Below are 17,536 nucleotides of genomic sequence, written 5' to 3' on the forward strand. Positions count from 1 at the left end.
TATTGTTTTTGTGGTGAGGTGGCAAGTATGAAGTGAGAAGTTTTTGTCTTTAGAAATATATTCACTGGCACATTAGTTTGCTTTACTTCTTTTTTTTTTTAAAGATTTATTTTTATTTATGCATGCAAGAACTGGGGTACAGGCCAGCGGTCTGGGAGTGTGAAAGAATTCACCACAGACAGAGTGGGGAACAGAGTAGGTAGATTGACTGAAATACACTGCTGAGGAGAGCAGCAGGTAAGCCAGGAGAGGTCTGCCGTTCCATGTGGGTCACCTCCATGGCCAGGGATCAAACTTGTGCTATAGTGGCTATGGATAGCTTCACAGTGGTGCATCTTAACCCCTTGAGCCTCCAGGGAGACCCCTATTTTGCTTTACTTCTCCCATTTATCTTACTCTTTCATGAGATAAAAGTCTTCTTCAGCTATCTTTCTCCCAGGTTTGCTATCTTTCTCCGAGTGATTTTTATTAAATCGCTTATATTAAGGTGTGTATGATATGTACTGCTCACCCCTCGTACATCCACATGTTTAAGGGTATTAAGGATATTAATCTATAGAGTGATTGCATAGTCAAAAGGAATTAGTGCAAATAAAGAAATTTGGCATATTTGGGAGATAGAGTATATGGATCTTTTCAACAAAACTGTTTGCATGTATTCTACCACACTTTTTGCTTTAGTTTAAGGCTGGTTTGGCTCAAAATTAGTCTCAGACTGATTAGTAAAATTAATTGACTTTCAGATCCAGCCTCATAAAAGCTGGTGCTTCTCCCCGTGTGCATGGTATTCAATCTCACTTACTTAAATTACTAACACAAAGGGCTTGAGAATTTAGTTCAAATCTCAAATGTCAACTGAGAATGTATAAATTTTAGGATCTTAGACAACATTTAGCTCAGTATATCCAGTCAAGCCTAAGTTACTAAAGTTCTATCATCTCTCTTTTCCAGTTTCTTTGCTGTAACCTAAGGCAACTCCTGGCTACTTTCTTCTTTATTCAATATGTGGATTCATCATATATAATGATCATTTGATCAATTAACTCTATGTGAAAATATTGGCTAGTTAAACATATTTTGAATATTATGAAGTCTTCTGTCTAGTCAATGATATCTCAACTCTGAAAGATAAGAGTAAGTTTCCCAGTGCCATTAAGTAACTTACAAAGTAAACCAGAATTAGGGTTTGATCTCTTAAGTCTAAAAGGTAGCAAGATAGTGTTCTTCTTATTATAAAATCTGTTCTCATTTCTTATAATATCAACTTAAAATGACCTTTGTTCAGCATAGAAGTTGTTTGTATGTGAGCCTCTCAGCAAACTTTACTGTTGTTTGGTTAAGCAACTGTAAATAGGCCTCTGGACATATAACTGAGGTTTTTACTTATATTAGATAAGCAGAGAGAAATCTATCCAAATGAAGACTTTTCCCAATCTTCCCAATTCTGCTCATATATTGGTGGCATTTGACATTTTAATTTTTTTTAAAAAATTCATTTTTATTTATTATGCATTCAAGAACTGGGGTGTAGGCCAGAGGTACAGGGGGTGAGAAGATTCACCAGGGACAGAGTGGGGAGCAAAACAGGTGGATGTACTGAGATACACTACTGAGGGGAGCAGCAGGCAAGACAGGAATGGTCTGCTGCATCATGTAGGTTAGTTTCCTGGCCAATGATCAAACTCAGGCCACAGTGGCTGGTGATCGTGAGACTTTAACCCCTGTGCCACCAGGAAGGCCCTGCATTTGACATTTTCACTTGAGATTGTAAAATTACTTTTCATGCCATAGTTTCAGTTTTCTAAAATTCTGGTTGATATTACCATGCCTTATATTTGTACTGTTGTGGGTAGCTAGTGCAGTCTCATTTTGCTACAGATATGTCTCTGTTTTAAAAAGTACCAGGGTCAATACTTGTTCATCTTTGTCTTTCCCACCTTCACGCCATAACACCAGAACACAAGGAATTTGATGTTCATGATAATGGCATAAACAAATACCAAGATGCAATCTTGCCAGAGAGGGGTTCTATTTTCTCTATAAGGTTTTCCATAATGAAGTACCCCAGTAGGTTGTTCTGAAATCTGATTGAAGTTCAGGTAATGCATACCTTTAATCTTCTAGAAGTTTCAGTTGAATCATATTACTAGTTAGAAACAGACACATACTAGAACAGAGATACCTACCTAACTGGGAAAAGAAACTCTTGGGAAAATTGTAAAGCACAATTAAGAGAAAAAGGCATGGAGGGTTACTATCAAGCTTTCAGATAATTCAGACTGCCTTTATTTTCTGCATATTTAAGTTAATCATTATTTTAGAATCAGTTCAATTTGGGGAGTGGCAAACTTTTAAATGAAAACAGGAAATCAAATTTTGCCCTCCTGAATATTAGACTCTGTGTCATGGTAAGACATGTGAGCATGGATAAAATTTATAGGTCATAACAGATAAATATGTTATTGCTGAAGTATCTATTGTAGAAGCTAAAGTATGGTTGATTTAGGGTGTAATATTAATATGTTTATAATATTAAAATATTGTTGCTTTCTTTCAGAGAGAATTTCATTGTTTCTGTTGCTTGGAGAATGGAATTTTTGCAAATGACATGTATTATCTTGTCACAGTCAAAAACAATCAGTAATTTATCTGTCCTTTTCTTAGAGGCCTTCTTAAAACTGCATGCTAGTCATTTTCTTCTGTCTGCTAATACCACAGATTTACTGTTCACCACCCACTCAATGCTGGTATGCAAGCCACATGTGCAGACACTATTTTTTTTTTTTAATGTGTTAGAGTTGAGTAACGAATACGGTTTTTAAGATGGAATGAAAACAAGATTATCTGCTTTCATATAAATATCATTTGCCTCTTTTACCTGTGAATAAGAGATAAATAATGCATTTTTTTTCTTCTTCTACACAGACACGGTTGTTTCCTACTGTATAAAGTCCAAGATAAGCATATATTGACATTGCATTCCTCCATAACACTGGTACAGTCTATCAAAAGTTTTACACAGAGGCAAACTGGTAAAGCTGAACCTATGCTTTTTTTTTTTTTACAGGAACACCCTAAGAGGCAAAATTTTGCAATAGTCCTAAATAAAGACTAATTAAGAAAATAAAACACAAGTCATTTTAAGGAAACCTCAGATTGTGAAATTAAAGTTAAAAGTAGCACACTGGATGTTATTCTCTCAACAGGGTTCATAGTCTAAAAAGTCACTTTCTTTACAGAAAGAGTTAATATACTCACGCTTAGCTTAGAGATATTTAAAAATAAAACAAAAAGAAAAGCAAAAAGAAAATAAACCACCAAGTATTCCCATTCTTTCAGGGAATGAAGACCTTTTACTTAGAATGGATTATGTATTAAACTTTTTCCATGCCTTTGCTAGCTCAGCAAACCTTTGTTCTGAATGCTTTGTGACCATTAGTGCCTTTGATTATAGATTACACCACCATATGATTTATTTTTTTCTCATGGGCAACATATTTCTTTCATTGAGCAACATTCTGAAACTTGGAAATCTAACCTGTGTTTTAGTCTTAGGAAAGGAACATTCATATGGTAAATCCTCTCCAGTTGGACTTGGTATTCATTCAATTCTTATATGGTTGATTTCAGGCCAGGTTTAATTATGCAATCACCCTCAACTCAAAGCGGATAGTGGAATATAGAAGCACTTGTATTTAATACAGTGCCAGTTTTCTGGAAGAAGAAAAATAATAGGGAAATGTTAATATTTAACAATGAAGTAATAATCTCTCAATGCAGTCTGGAGGACAATGCTATCAATTTATTATATAGAGTTTTGTTGGGCCTGAAATCCAGGCAGACATCCTGGTGTGTCTCTGCTAATACCCAGAAAAAAAGAAAATATTTTTTAGTTCTTCTTTTTATCAGGAAGAAGGAAATCAGTCACCTGACCTGAATGTTTTATGTTCAGAAACAATTTAAACACACCAGTACCACCCCTGAATTCATTCCTTTCTTCCAGAAAATTGTGGTTGCTTTAAACACAGTTTCCAGAGAAGTATTTTTTTTTTTACACATTCTGAATTGCTTGTCCAGTCATTTTCTTATATTACATTACTCACATCCCCTTGCAGGAGGAAATTCCCTCTTACGAATGCTGTATCACTGGGATGTATGTATATTTATGTAACCCTGTTGGTTCTGTTTTTTCTTAGACAAACTCAGTGGCATGATTTCTGAACTGAACTCCGTTGTCTCCATTAATATTAAATTCACACTTACAAAAGGCAAAATGCTCTCAAATCTTCCAGGCCTTTCCTTCAGGATCTTTATAGCTAACAGTGTTACTAGAGAGTCCTTAAACTGATTTTTGGATTACTAGAGAGTCCTTAAACTTCCTTGAAAACAACGTTGTAATGCTTTGGTTCAGTGGTTGCAGGACAACTGTGCCCTTCCATATTGACATGAATTTTCTCTCTATTAATGATCCAGAACCAGGATAAATCAGAGATCATTAGCCCTGGCTAAAAAGAGCATATTCTACAAATAAATAAGCAGGCGACTTGAGCACTCCAGAACTGAGACCCCCAGGATCATCTGGCTTATTTGAATGACCCTGAAAGGTTATTCAGACGTCTTGTTTTACATGAGTCTCAGAAGCCCCTTGGGAACAGCTACAGCTCAGCAGTTCTGGCTGGCTTGCCATAACAGAGTAACAGTGCTGAGTTCTACCCGCAAGGTGGTCATATGCTGGGACCTCACGTGTTCCACTTGCCTATAACAGGAGCCTAGAGGCCAAAGATTGCAATATATGATCTCATGGTGACATGAGACTTGTCTCTGTTTCTTACTAAATGTGGAGGATAGTGAGTAAGGTTGAAGGTTTAATTGTGTGTTAGTAGTTAGCTTCACTTTCTCTATGTCCTCAGACAGAAAGTGAGAGTATTGCTTTGGCTTTGACCTGAAAATAAATTGGAGGGGAGTGCACCCTTAAGTAATGCCAGCAATACTTTTTTTAAAAAAACACTGAAGTTTGCGTCCAGGTTTAGTAACATGAACTGCTGGGTTTCCTTTCTCTTTGCTGCAACTTTCGATGTAGATTCCAATCTTAACCAAGCATTTTGAAATTTTTCTGAATCATTTAGTTAATTCATAGGTGAGCTAAACAGGACAGTGCTAGGGAGAAAAAATAGTTACAAGTTGTCCTTATCCTAGCTGGTATTTAAATATTACATTGCTCATAATTCTACATAAGTTTCTCTGGTCATAAATGAGTGTTTTCATAAATATTTAAGTGAGAAGAATTCATGCTGTTAGTCTTCATCAATTTTCTAAAAATGTTTTCTTTAAAGGTATCAGGCTGATTTCCTGATTTTCTTTGAATCTGTGATCTCAATACTGAAAGAATCCTTCTGAATCCATTTTTATTACTCACAAGCAGTTGATCACGTTAAGAGGCTTAGAACTATTTGGCAAACAATCCGTGTCTCATGATTTCATGCAAGACAGCAGAAAAGCAATTATTGTGGGATTTCTTTTAAAAAAATACAAATTTCTCTTCTGATTCGAGGGTTGGGTAGAAGCTCAGGGTGTGTCTCTTCTGTCTCTTCTGGGTTTTGGTGGAGTCAATTTTTTCAGAGGAAGTCCATTTATTAAGTAGAGACAAGGGGAGAAGTAACCAGAAGATTATTGGTGTGTTGTGAACTTTTTTCCTGGGCAATCATAAATTTATCTTAAATCTGTTTTAGTGTCAGACTCAGGAGATAAACTGGATTTTGAGGGCTCTTTAAAAACTTGACAATGAACATGTGGCGATAGGACTGGGAAGGAGATGGTGGTGAACTAAGAGGAAGCTAACTGTTTAAGTATCAACACTTTATCTGCACGGAGAAGTCTGACTTCAGGGGGCCCACATTGTATACATTAACTTAACAGTCCATTTCTTGCAGAGACTACCTGAGTGGCCAGAATACCCAAGAACCAAAACAATTGGGGCTTGAGAATCAAATCATGGTAGAGTGTTAGCGTTGGGGTGAATATGTTAGCTACTCATTGACAAGAGGAAATGTGGTGGAGAAATCAGGGTCTAAGGCAGTACCTTTTTTTTTTTTTTAATCCCTTCTAACCAGCAACACTTTCAGAAATGATGCACTATTTCTCACATTTCCATAAGTCATAATTGTAGTGGAATATAATTAGAGGACTTTGGAATTATTCATATTTATATGAAAAATATTCACCATTATCAAAAATTGTGGAACTTTCCTTTGCCAGGAAGCAAAACTTCATTTGAAAGTTCTATCTCTATCAGTCCAAAAGAGATAACAGTCTGATTTAATTACTGTCTTCATGGTCTCTTTTTTCTTTCTGTCCATTTTCTTTTCTCCCTGGCAGTCCATTCCATTGCAAAGTCTGACTTTAAACAAACTTCTGGGATGGCTTCCTCAACCTGAACCTACTTGTTTTCAATCTACCTTAGTAAGTGGAGGGAAATCATTGATGTGCCCAGATAAAAGCTGGTCATTTAAGAGGATGCAGCTTCTCCTTGGCTCTCCACTCTGGAACATTGCATTTACCCCCTTTTTCTGGTACCATCCCTTGGGTCTGACCTGAAATCTTCCCCTATCACTGCCAAGTCTAAGGGACATCCTGTGCAGTTCATCTACCTCTTCATTACTCACGGTAATCCAAGTATCAAAAAGCCAGAGCACTAATCACATAGATAATCCATACTCAGTGCTTTAGGCATAATCTTCAATCACCCATCCCCCAAATTTTATAAGTTGCAAACATCATTTCATTTGTGGAATTTAAATTTTCATGTTTCCCATTTCTCTCATTGTACTTCTGGCAAAATTCCCAGAGTCCTAGAATGGTTGAAATGCATACACTAAGAAAAGAAGAAAAAAAGAAAACAGAATCCTGAATAATCTACCAATGGAGTAACCTGTTTGTGAATTCTTCTAAAACTCACATATCTAAACTTCCAACTGTGATAGGTGTTTCTTCTGTATTTTGATTGCTTTCTTATGCATTTAAACAAAATCAGTCTTCTCATTTAGTGGGATTCCAATTAAAAAAATTCCATCCCAAAGAGATACAAAATGAACATACATACAAGCACTCACACATTCATGCACACTCTTCTCCAGTACTTTTATGCGTAACATCCATTAGCACAGTTCCACATTTACAGACACCACTATATCTGACCCCTCATTCATGAAAGCTCCTGCTGCTTAGCCTTAAGCTATTGGACTCCTGTCATTTCCCACTGAGCACACTGGGGTGGATTTGGGTGTCTTGCCCTCATTTACAATCTGAACAAAAGAAATCTAAGCCAAGAAAGCAGCTGGCACCATAAAAACAGTAAAAACTCTAGCTGGCATCTCTGGTTGCCACTGACTAGCCAAATATCCACAGGGAATGGTGCCAACATAGATTTCTGGGACAAAACAACAAAATAGATTTTTGTCAATAAACATTGATTTGACAAGAAGTCACACAAACCCAGCCATACCAAAGGACATGTACATCCACAGAGTTCCAAACCAGTGAGCACATTATGGACAAATTGAAAACCTGCCTAAGCTGGATTCATACAATGCACATGCTCTCCAAGGTCTTCATTTGCCAAATATGGTTCTATGTTAGGTGTCAATGTTGCTCTCTGATTCTGTGACCAGCTGACAATATAAACCATGGACACTGACAAAGCAAACACATGCCATCACTCTGGGGGTAATCTTTTTCAAACTTTTTTGAAATGAAAGAAATGTATTTTGTAGTGCAGCCTAATGCACTGACAGCTGATCAACAGATAGAATAAAATCTCATTGAACAATGCTATGCTATGAATGACACACAGTTTTATTATCTTCTATTCTATTCTATCATATTCTATTCCATATTTTAAGCTATTGTTATGACCATTAAAATGATTATGATCTATTAATAAGCATGAAAATCATATCAATATACTATTCAGGATGACATAATCTTTCCCACCCTTCAGAACTTGCTTTCATTTCTTAATAAGTTTTTGGGGGAAATTAGCTTTCTCTCCTCTGTTGTCTCCTTTCTTTTTCTTTACATACAAACGCAGTTATTGTCTAACAGTTCCCAAGAGATATGTGGCTCAAGAAAATAACTAAATCACATTTAATACATATTGATTCTGTCTCAACTATGTATATCACCCTAGGATGAGTTTTCTAAGGGCAGCTAGAAACTGACTCAGCAATAATAGCTAACAACTTCCACTACATCTAAATTATTTAAACTTATAATTAGAGAATTACAATCAATCATAAAACTTGCAAAGGGTTCCTTATTTATATAGAATCTATCTCCTGAGTAACTACAAAAAAACTGTATTTCTGAGCAAGGTAGAAACCTGCCTAAATCAAGCTAAATATTCTTTCCCTTTCTTTATGATGAAATTTCACTTAAATATCCCCTAATTTTAGGGATACTGGTGGTGGTTAGGGCTGGATAGTCACTGATTTTTGCAATTAAAAGGGGACAAGAAGTTCAGTGAGAATCACCTATCTCTTTTTCTCAGTTTAGGTATTTATAGTAGAATATTCTAATTCCCTGACTCCAGAAATAGGCATTTAAAACTGGTTCAATCAATCAGAATATGCCACTGACCTGGCCAGCACAATTAGCTGAAGGTTGGCCACAATCTTGGGAGTTGTTAACTGAAAATCATACCTAAACTGCCTGAAGGGAAAAACCAAAACAAAACACTGTTTAAATTTTCTCATAGATTTTGTTACCTGTGATATTGCATAAACCTTGAACAAAAATTGACTTGGGTAAAACCTACCTAAAAATAAATCTAGATATTATTCTGGGCCTGGATCTAGTTGCATTTGACAATGAAATCATATTTGGACCACCCAGTTAGAAGAAACAAATCATTTTTTAAAACAAACAAAGTCCAACTATAGCCAAGCCAATTTTAATTGCATTTTCAATTAGGACAACCGGGAAATGGCCCAAACAACACTCTACCACGTTCACTTATTTTCAAAGGATCTAGTTACGTTACTCCTTTATGTGTTCCCTCAGTAATAAGGACTCTCTCATATTTTCTTGTTAATTCTGAGCAATTCAACAAGTTACTCTGCTTTTGGTACATCATGCATGAAATATAGGTGTCAGGGATGTTTTATTTTATTGCCAGTTCACTCATTTGACTAGTACTTGTGATCAATAAGTACAGATTCTAGATTTAATCTTAGTACAACCTCATAAACTTCCCTATCCTCTGGCCTCTAACTCTACCCCCTAATTCTGATTTTTCAATTTACAGTGGATATTAACAAGCCTGAAATTATCTTATTTAGTATATATTCCCACTCCCAAGTAAACAGTTAAAAGAATACATATTTCTTATTATGTAATAGTTAACTATTCTACAGGCATCTCCAGTTCCCTAAGATATTTCACATTCACTATCTTGAGTTAGCTTTTCTTTTTTTTGACAGTAGATGTACTAACAGGTATGATGTGATACCTTATTGTGGTTTTGATGTGCATTTCCCTTATTATGAATGATATTAAGTATCTTTTCATGTACCTGTTGACCATTTGGGTATCTTCTATGAAAAAGTTTCACTTTAGTTCCTTTGACTATTGATTGATTGATTGATTTTATTGTTTATTTATTTGGATATTAACCTCTTATGAAATATGAATTTTTATTTTGCTGATGGTACTTTTGCTATACAGAATTGTTTTAGTTTTATATAGTCCTATTTGTTTATTTTTTGTATTTTTTGCCCTTGCTTTTGTCATCAATACAAAAAATATTTGCTAAAACCAATGCAAAAAAACTTAATGACCATATTTCTCCAATAGTTTTATAGTTTCAGGGTTTACATTCAAGCCTTTAATCCACTTTGAGTTTATTTTTGTGTATAGTCTAAGACAGTGGTTCATTATCTTTTTTTTTTTTGATATGTGAATTTCCAATTTTCACATACCATTTATTGAAGAGACTGTCCTTTACCTATTATATGTTCTTGTATCTTTTGTTATAAATTAATTGACTGTATGCATGAGTTTATTTGGGGGCTCTCTATTAAGTTCTATTGGTCTATGTTTGGTTTTATGCCAATACTGTACTGTTTGGATTATTATAGCTTTACAATATAGTTTTGACATTATAAAATGTGAAACCTCCAGTTTTTTCCTCTTTTCTCAAGATTTCTTTGACTATTCAGGATCTTTTTGTAGTTTCATACAAACTTTAGGATGTTCCATTTTGTGAAAAATATCATTGGAATTTTTTTATAGTGATATATTGAATCTCTACATTGCTTTGGATCATACAGACATTTTAACAATAATTAATTGTTTAAATATATGAACATGGAAGAGTTTTCTATTTTTTTGTGTCTTCTACAATTTCATTTATCAATGTCTTACATTTTTCATTGTACACAACTTTCACCTCCTTAGTTAAACTCATTTATCTTTTCATGTAATAGTAAATTGGAGTGTTTTGTTAATTACACTCATTAATATTTCATTGGTGTATAGGAACACACCACTTAAATTATCAATTATTAAAAAAATTAGAGAAAACGATTGTTGAAACAATATAGAGAAACATGAATGATTGTATGTTGTTGGTAAGAGTACAAACTGACATAGCCACTATGGAAAACAGTGTGGAGTTTTCCTTAAGAAATTAAAAATAGAACTACCCTGTGATCTTGCAATCCAACTTCTGAATATATATCCAAAGATAATGAAATATCTCCAAGAGATATCTCTTCTTCCATATTATAGCAGCATTATTCACAATAACAAAGATATGAAAATACCCTAATATATGGAAGGATAAATATATCAAGAAAATATGATACACATGTGCATGCACTGGAATAGTATTCAGCCTTTAAAAAGGACATTGGTAACAACATGGATGCATGGGGTGGGCATTATGCTAAGTGAAATAAGCCAGACATAAAAATATTGTATTTATATGTGAAATCTGAACAAAGAAAAAAGTCAAACTCATAGAAACAATGAGTAGAAAATTGGTCACAGGGAGTTAGAGGGTGGGGGAAAATAGGGAGACATTAGTAAATGAATACTTTTAATAATAGGATGAACAAAATATGTATTTCTAATGTAAAACATGGTAACTAGAATTGATGACAGTGTATTGTATAACTAAAATTTGCTAAGAAAATAGAAAAGTACTCACACATGAAATAATAAATATTTGAGGTTACAGATATGTTACTATGCTTGATGTCAGGGGATGTCACAGTATATATGCACATCAACTTATATAGTGCATATGAACCATGCTTCAAGTTTATTCGTTAATTTATTTGAACAAACTGGGGGGAAAAGATACTCAAGTTAACTGAGAATGTTTCTATTAGATTAATTTTATACAGGAGGAAGCCAAATAAAAATGGTATTTAATATTTGCCTAAAATCAAATAACTAAGGAGTATTATGTATTCATAATTTATGATCTATTAAATAGTACATTGAGAGACTAGAACATGGAGCAAAGAGTACATTTGAGGAGGGAGAAAGGAATGGAAAATGAGTGAATACAAATAGAGCTAGAGGCTGGGTGAGAGGAAGTGTCAGAATTACCTCCGGGGCTTACAATACTATCACGACTGTTGGGCCAAGTTTACAACCAGGTACCTGTTTTGTGGACACAAGTATACTAAAATTCAGGTAAGTATTCTCCAAAAAAGGATTGTAAATAATTGAAGGATGCTTGTATGCATTTATTCATATATAGTATTATTAAATTTATCAACAGCAGTCTCTAACTAGATCTTATTTTCTTGAGCAGTTTGCCTATGTTCTTCTTGATCAATCTACACATTGGCTGTTTTTCAGCATTTTTCCTTCAGCAGTCAGAGGAGTGAGGACCTCCCACGTCTATGATGGACAGACCTTTAGCTCATCTGTCAAAACAACATGCTTGTTCACTGAATGTCTAGTCACCGAAGAAAAATGCCCGTCTGTTACATCCCATCTATTTTCCTCTCAAAATTAGGAAGAGATATTTTCCTTTTCCACCCAAAAACAAACTTAACAATAACAGGATGGATTTCAAAGAAGAGAAATTACAAAATAGCATGCATTAGACTGACATGCATTTCAGGGTACATATACACAGTTTAACAAAGCTAAGAACTACCTTGCCTCCTCTATTTTATTTTGCAACTTCTGTCATTTGCCAATAAGCATAATATTTTCTTTCTCTCCTTATTTTTAGAACAAACACACAAATTAAGGAAAGGTACAGATAGGTGAAGTTCATACTGATTTCACAACCTAGGCCACAAAAACTTATTATATGTACAAAATGGATTAATAACAATTATAAGAATGCAAGATCTGTTGCTCAATATTGCGAGTCATTAAAATGCATTTTGGCCAGTTCAATGTTTAAATAACAATTACCTGATCTGTTATTTGGAAAAAAACTCCCAGGTTCACTAATTTTATTTATTCAATAATTTATTCAGCACATATATTTCTAGAACACATAGAATATGCAAAGTAATTTGTGAAATGTCAATTATTCTTTTAAGGTCAAATAAATAATATAATAAAACATTGTCAAAGGAAATAGACTATTTTTGAAAATTTCTTTTGAAACCTGACAATAAATAGAAAAATCCACTATTCACCATCATATGTTTTTCTCCGAAGACCTCTTAATCGTACACTCAGGTTTACCTTTAACTATTTGATTTCTTCTTGGCTTGAATCAGAGTTTCTTACTTAACTTTCTAAACTATAGTTTCCAAATTTCTAAACAGGTGAAACTGAATTACAATGAAGGTTATACTCATTGTGTGATTCAAATTGTTCTTCTTTGCAATTCAAAATCCGCATTCATAGAGTTAGGATTCCTTAAAGATTTTGATTTTGCTGACCACTCAAAACAATGATAGCAAGACACACTAAATAAGTACTTGTGGAGGTAAATTGAATTGGATTGTCTTAAGTCATTTGCAATACTGAAAATAGAAGCGAGTTTAAAGGAGTTAGTTGAATGTAATATGTTCTGTCTTCCTATGGCAAGATATTTAAACTGATTTGAACTAGACTGCTAGGCTACATGGGGGTTCAAGGTAGCAAGAATAGTTAGGTCAAAATCAAATTGTAAAACATACATTGCACGTGTCCTTTTTAAGGAATCCACAAGCTAACTTTGCCCATTTAGGATGTTTCCCTAGGAAACACCCAATGCCTTTATTGAGCGAAATGGTTGTAGGTTAATTGACCCTCCTAGTTGCATGTGTTCTAAATCTCTCCTGTAATGGCTGGAAGTGTTGTACTTTTAAACAGCTTCAGGTGTGAGAGAATGGTCACAGGGAAGGCTGAAGGACATTTGAAAAGTCTTCTTGACACCCTGTAATCTTATCAATTTCAAGATCCATTCTATAGGTGGTCCAGGAACACAAATGTAACAGATTTGAGCAAGAAAAAGGCCTTTCTTCATCCACTTCAACCTTTTCTAGATTTTGATTTTAACTCTAGATGTGGATGGAACTGGCAAAGAGAGGGATTCTGCTTCATTCCATGTGTGCCTTTCTATCAGAAAGTTCAGTTATGTTGTAAGTCAGTGATCTTCTGTCCTAGAAGTTTATGTGGCTATCCTGGAATCAATTAGCATTCAACCACAATTTTCAAGAGTGTGTGTGGCACATGGTATAAATTGTGGGCAGATTATGAACTAGAAGACATAGTCCTTGCTCTCAGAGAGCTGACAGTTTAATTGTTTCTCAGGCCTGGTTATGACATGGATAAAGGTCAGATTTCCCGGGACTTAAGGTGCCTCAGTGAGTACATTTCTTCTAACTAAATTTAAAAGGAGATTTTATCTGTGAGAAAAGCACAACTTTAGGAAAGTCTATAAAAACATACCTAAACTACAGAAGAAAAGGTGTAAAAATACTGTCAGGAGAAAAGCTGGCTGTATACCTTTTAGAAGGAAATGAGAGACTCATCAAGGATTCCAGCAGTGGGGATCAGTATGGCGATGACCTGCATGTTCACAATGAATAATCCAGACTAGTATCTATTTATTTCAATTCTGAACCAAATATAGGTATTTCAAAATATTTAACATTAAAATTTTCTCTCATCTCTTCCGGAATTCTTGACATCACTGACATGTGTCATTTCTGTCACATAAATCTGCTAACTCAGAAATGCAGGAGCTGTATGAATTTCTGAGGTTTGGAGGAGGAAAGGTCATTTTTACATGTCTGTGCATTTTTAGATAATTAACTTAAAAAATCACATAAAGGCAAGCTGGTCAAAATGTGCAGGCTTTTAGTATTTTAAACCTTTTGCTTTGCAGATCTAGATGTTTTCCTCTCTCCCCATCTCCTTTGTGGTCTCTGATCCTATCTTCTACCTTTCCCCATGGTCTCCACTGGGACCCTTTATCAAGAAATACTGATTCTGATCATGTTCTCCATATCATTGTGTTAAATAATCTTTCAGTCAGATGTTAGATATCCTACATTTCATATTACATTGAAGTTGATCACTCTTTTTCATCCATAGATACATGGAACTCAAGCTATTTCAGAAAGTGTTAAAAACAATAAAATGAAATACATTGACATACCTGAGCTTTGTATACAGAGTAATTATAATTAACCATTATAATCTCCACATTATCTATCTATCTATCTATCTATCTATCTATCTATCTATCTATCTAACAGTCTATCATCTGATTGGAAGTCACATTGGAGAGAAAATAAGTTAGAAATGCTTCGAGAGTAATTAGTAATCCCACATCACCTACATGCCAGGCTCCCTGTATAAATGGAAGTTGTGAAGATACACTATCAGTTGATTTATCCTTGTGATATTTCCTTCCATAAGTTTTATATTTTAAAAAAATATGGATAATAAATGGAAAGAAGAAAGCTTAAAGGATAATGAAAAGTAAAACAAAAGTAATCATAAAAATACATAGCTTACACAAATGAACAAAGTGGAAGGATTGGAACCATATTCTCACATTTCTGATTAAGCTGAATTGTTTGTGAAGGAGTGTATTTGAGGAGAAGGAAAAAGGAGGTCAACTCAAAAATTCCTCACATGCAAATTCTTCTGTCTTTTTAGTTTAAGTTTAACTTTTCTCATGAAAGATGGAATCACTGGTATCTGTTCAAGGCCATTACAATTTAGTAGAATGTCTTGAAACATAAATGAATTTGTTCAATGAAACTTTGTTCCCCAAATGTTAAAAAAAGAAATCTCCTCGCCAAAACATGCAAATCAGCGGTTTTGAAGATATTACTTTTTCTGGGTTCTTTTTTCATTTTTGACCATCTTCAAACTGAAAAGTGGAAAAGAGGCAGGTAATAGTTTAATTTGTTATTAAGAGTAATTACTGTCTGGTCTTTGAGGGTTATTTCTATGTAAGTTTTGAATAGAAAACCATTTAACATATATTTATCTTTGTAAGCTGCTCTAAATGATCAGCAAATACCTTCTCATCATTTAAAAGGAGCCATTTAAAACATTCTTATTCTGATAAAAGAAAATTATAACCTATGAGAACATAGAAACTAAAGTAGTATTTAAGCCATGATAGATGCTTACAAGGAGGAAAGACATATTTAGTCAGCACATGTTTCTTTGATTGTACTCTTTTGATTATTAATAGATAAAAATTCTATTTTTGTGTGTTGCTGTGAACTTGAGTTCTAGTCAACTAATAAAAGAAAAAAGTAGAATGTAAGCTTTATGAAATATTTGAATTCAAAGACTTTTTGATGCCTTTTGATTTAAATAATTTACAGACAAATCAAATACTCACAAGAGTATTGTATTTTTGTTAAAAAATATTATAATGTTATCTACATATTTTGCTTTGGTTTATTTGTCTATTCTTAACAAGTTAAAGTATTTATTGAGTTTCTGAAAATGCCAAGCATTTTTCTAGCTTCTGGGGATATAGCAATAAAAAAAAAAAAATCCTGACACAGTTACTGCTGTCATGAAACTTGCTTTCCAGAATATGGAGACAGGAAATAAACAAGAACCATAAATAACTATTTGATTTTTTTGAGTTATAATAAATGCAGGAAAAACAAATAAGACAGAATAAAAAGAATAGGGAGTTACAGATTCAGATTAGGGATAGCTATTACATTGGACAGACCAACTAGAAAAACTTTACAGATATGTAGGTAACTGATACTGATGACTTCAGCTAAGGTGCTAGTAATGGGTGTAATGACAAGTGACTAGGCTTTGAATACTTAGAGTTAAGGCCCATAAAATTTGCTAGTGCATGGAAGTTTCAGTGTGAAAGAAAGGACTATGGGAGAGTATATGCATTTATGCCTGAGCAACTGGAAAAATTGAATTGCCATTTATTGAGATGAGAACCACTAAGTAAATGGCAAGTTTGGGGTCAGTTAATAGGAATCATGAGTCTGATTTTATGTATGTTAGGTTTCAGGTGTCTCAATAACATCTAAGTAGTCATATTAGAGAGGCAGTTGGATACACAAGAGTCTAAGAGTTCATTGTAAACATAACTTTTGGAGTATCTATAAAGAGTATTTAAAGCCTTAAGATTAAATGAAATACATGACAGCAGTGAGTGGATATCAAATAAAACTAATGAACAGCAAAAAGAAAATAAGAGGTCTAAGGCCTGAGTCTTGTAGTCAGGTGGTTATTTGTTTTTTGGGTTTGCAGTGATGAGCAAGAACTGGCAAAGAAACTGAGAAGATATAAACAGGGAGGCAGGATGACTTCAAGAGGATGTGGTGTCCTCAAAGAGACATCCAGAGAGAGTTTTAAGACGGAGGTAAACAACAACCATATGTCAAAATATTCTCCTCAAATAAGAGGACAAATAATCATTAGTTACGTAATAGGAAAGGTTAATGTGACCTGATGAGTCTATTTATATAAAAATTACCTCCAAATGAGTTTTCCTTTATAAATTTCATTGATAAGAATCTTAATGTATTCCAAACACTTAGAATAGTGCCTGTGACATAGTGATGCTCAATAGAAACTTGTTGGATTTTTTTTTTTTTTACCCTTTTAGGGTTTGTAGCATTGCTAGAAGAAAATGAAGATCAGATCAGAGTAAGAGGAATATCATTCATGTTCTTTAACCTAAACGAGTATTGGATTTAAATAAATGAGTATATATTTATGCTTTTTCAAATTAATAAAAAGAAGGAATAGCATAAGCAAAAGTGTTATGTGGGTGAAATATCTTAGAATCCCAGAATTAAATGTTAATTCACAAAATTCTTATTTATTTCTTTTTAGGTTTATGACAATGTCAGTGACTTCTTACTATGAAGTGATGACATGGACCTTTCAATAAAAAGTTTAAAATTAATGTTTCAATTACTGAACACAAGGAAAATTTACTAGTTCAAAGTCTTCACTCTCTAAGGTTAAAAAGGGGGGATTCAAAGAAGAAGAAAATGCCATTTGTTTTACTCAAATTCTATAAAAAGCTAAAAGTAAGAAAAGATTACTTTAAAACTATAAA

At 34.0% G+C, this 17,536-nt stretch overlaps 1 long non-coding RNA gene across 1 annotated transcript in view; it reads right to left on the reverse strand.

Moving 5' to 3' along the window:
• Nucleotides 1–15,248: 15,248 nt before the first annotated feature.
• The window catches only part of LOC119254746 (uncharacterized), an 85,395-nt gene continuing 83,107 nt past the window's right edge, over nt 15,249–17,536 (reverse strand). The window contains exon 6 of the long non-coding RNA XR_008553416.1: nt 15,249–15,346. This is a non-coding gene — a long non-coding RNA (uncharacterized LOC119254746). The remainder of the gene's footprint in view (nt 15,347–17,536) is intronic.

Source organism: Talpa occidentalis, unplaced genomic scaffold, assembly GCF_014898055.3.
Source record: "Talpa occidentalis isolate TD23 unplaced genomic scaffold, MPIMG_talOcc4v2.1 talOcc4.3, whole genome shotgun sequence".
NCBI classification, from domain to species: domain Eukaryota; kingdom Metazoa; phylum Chordata; class Mammalia; order Eulipotyphla; family Talpidae; genus Talpa; species Talpa occidentalis.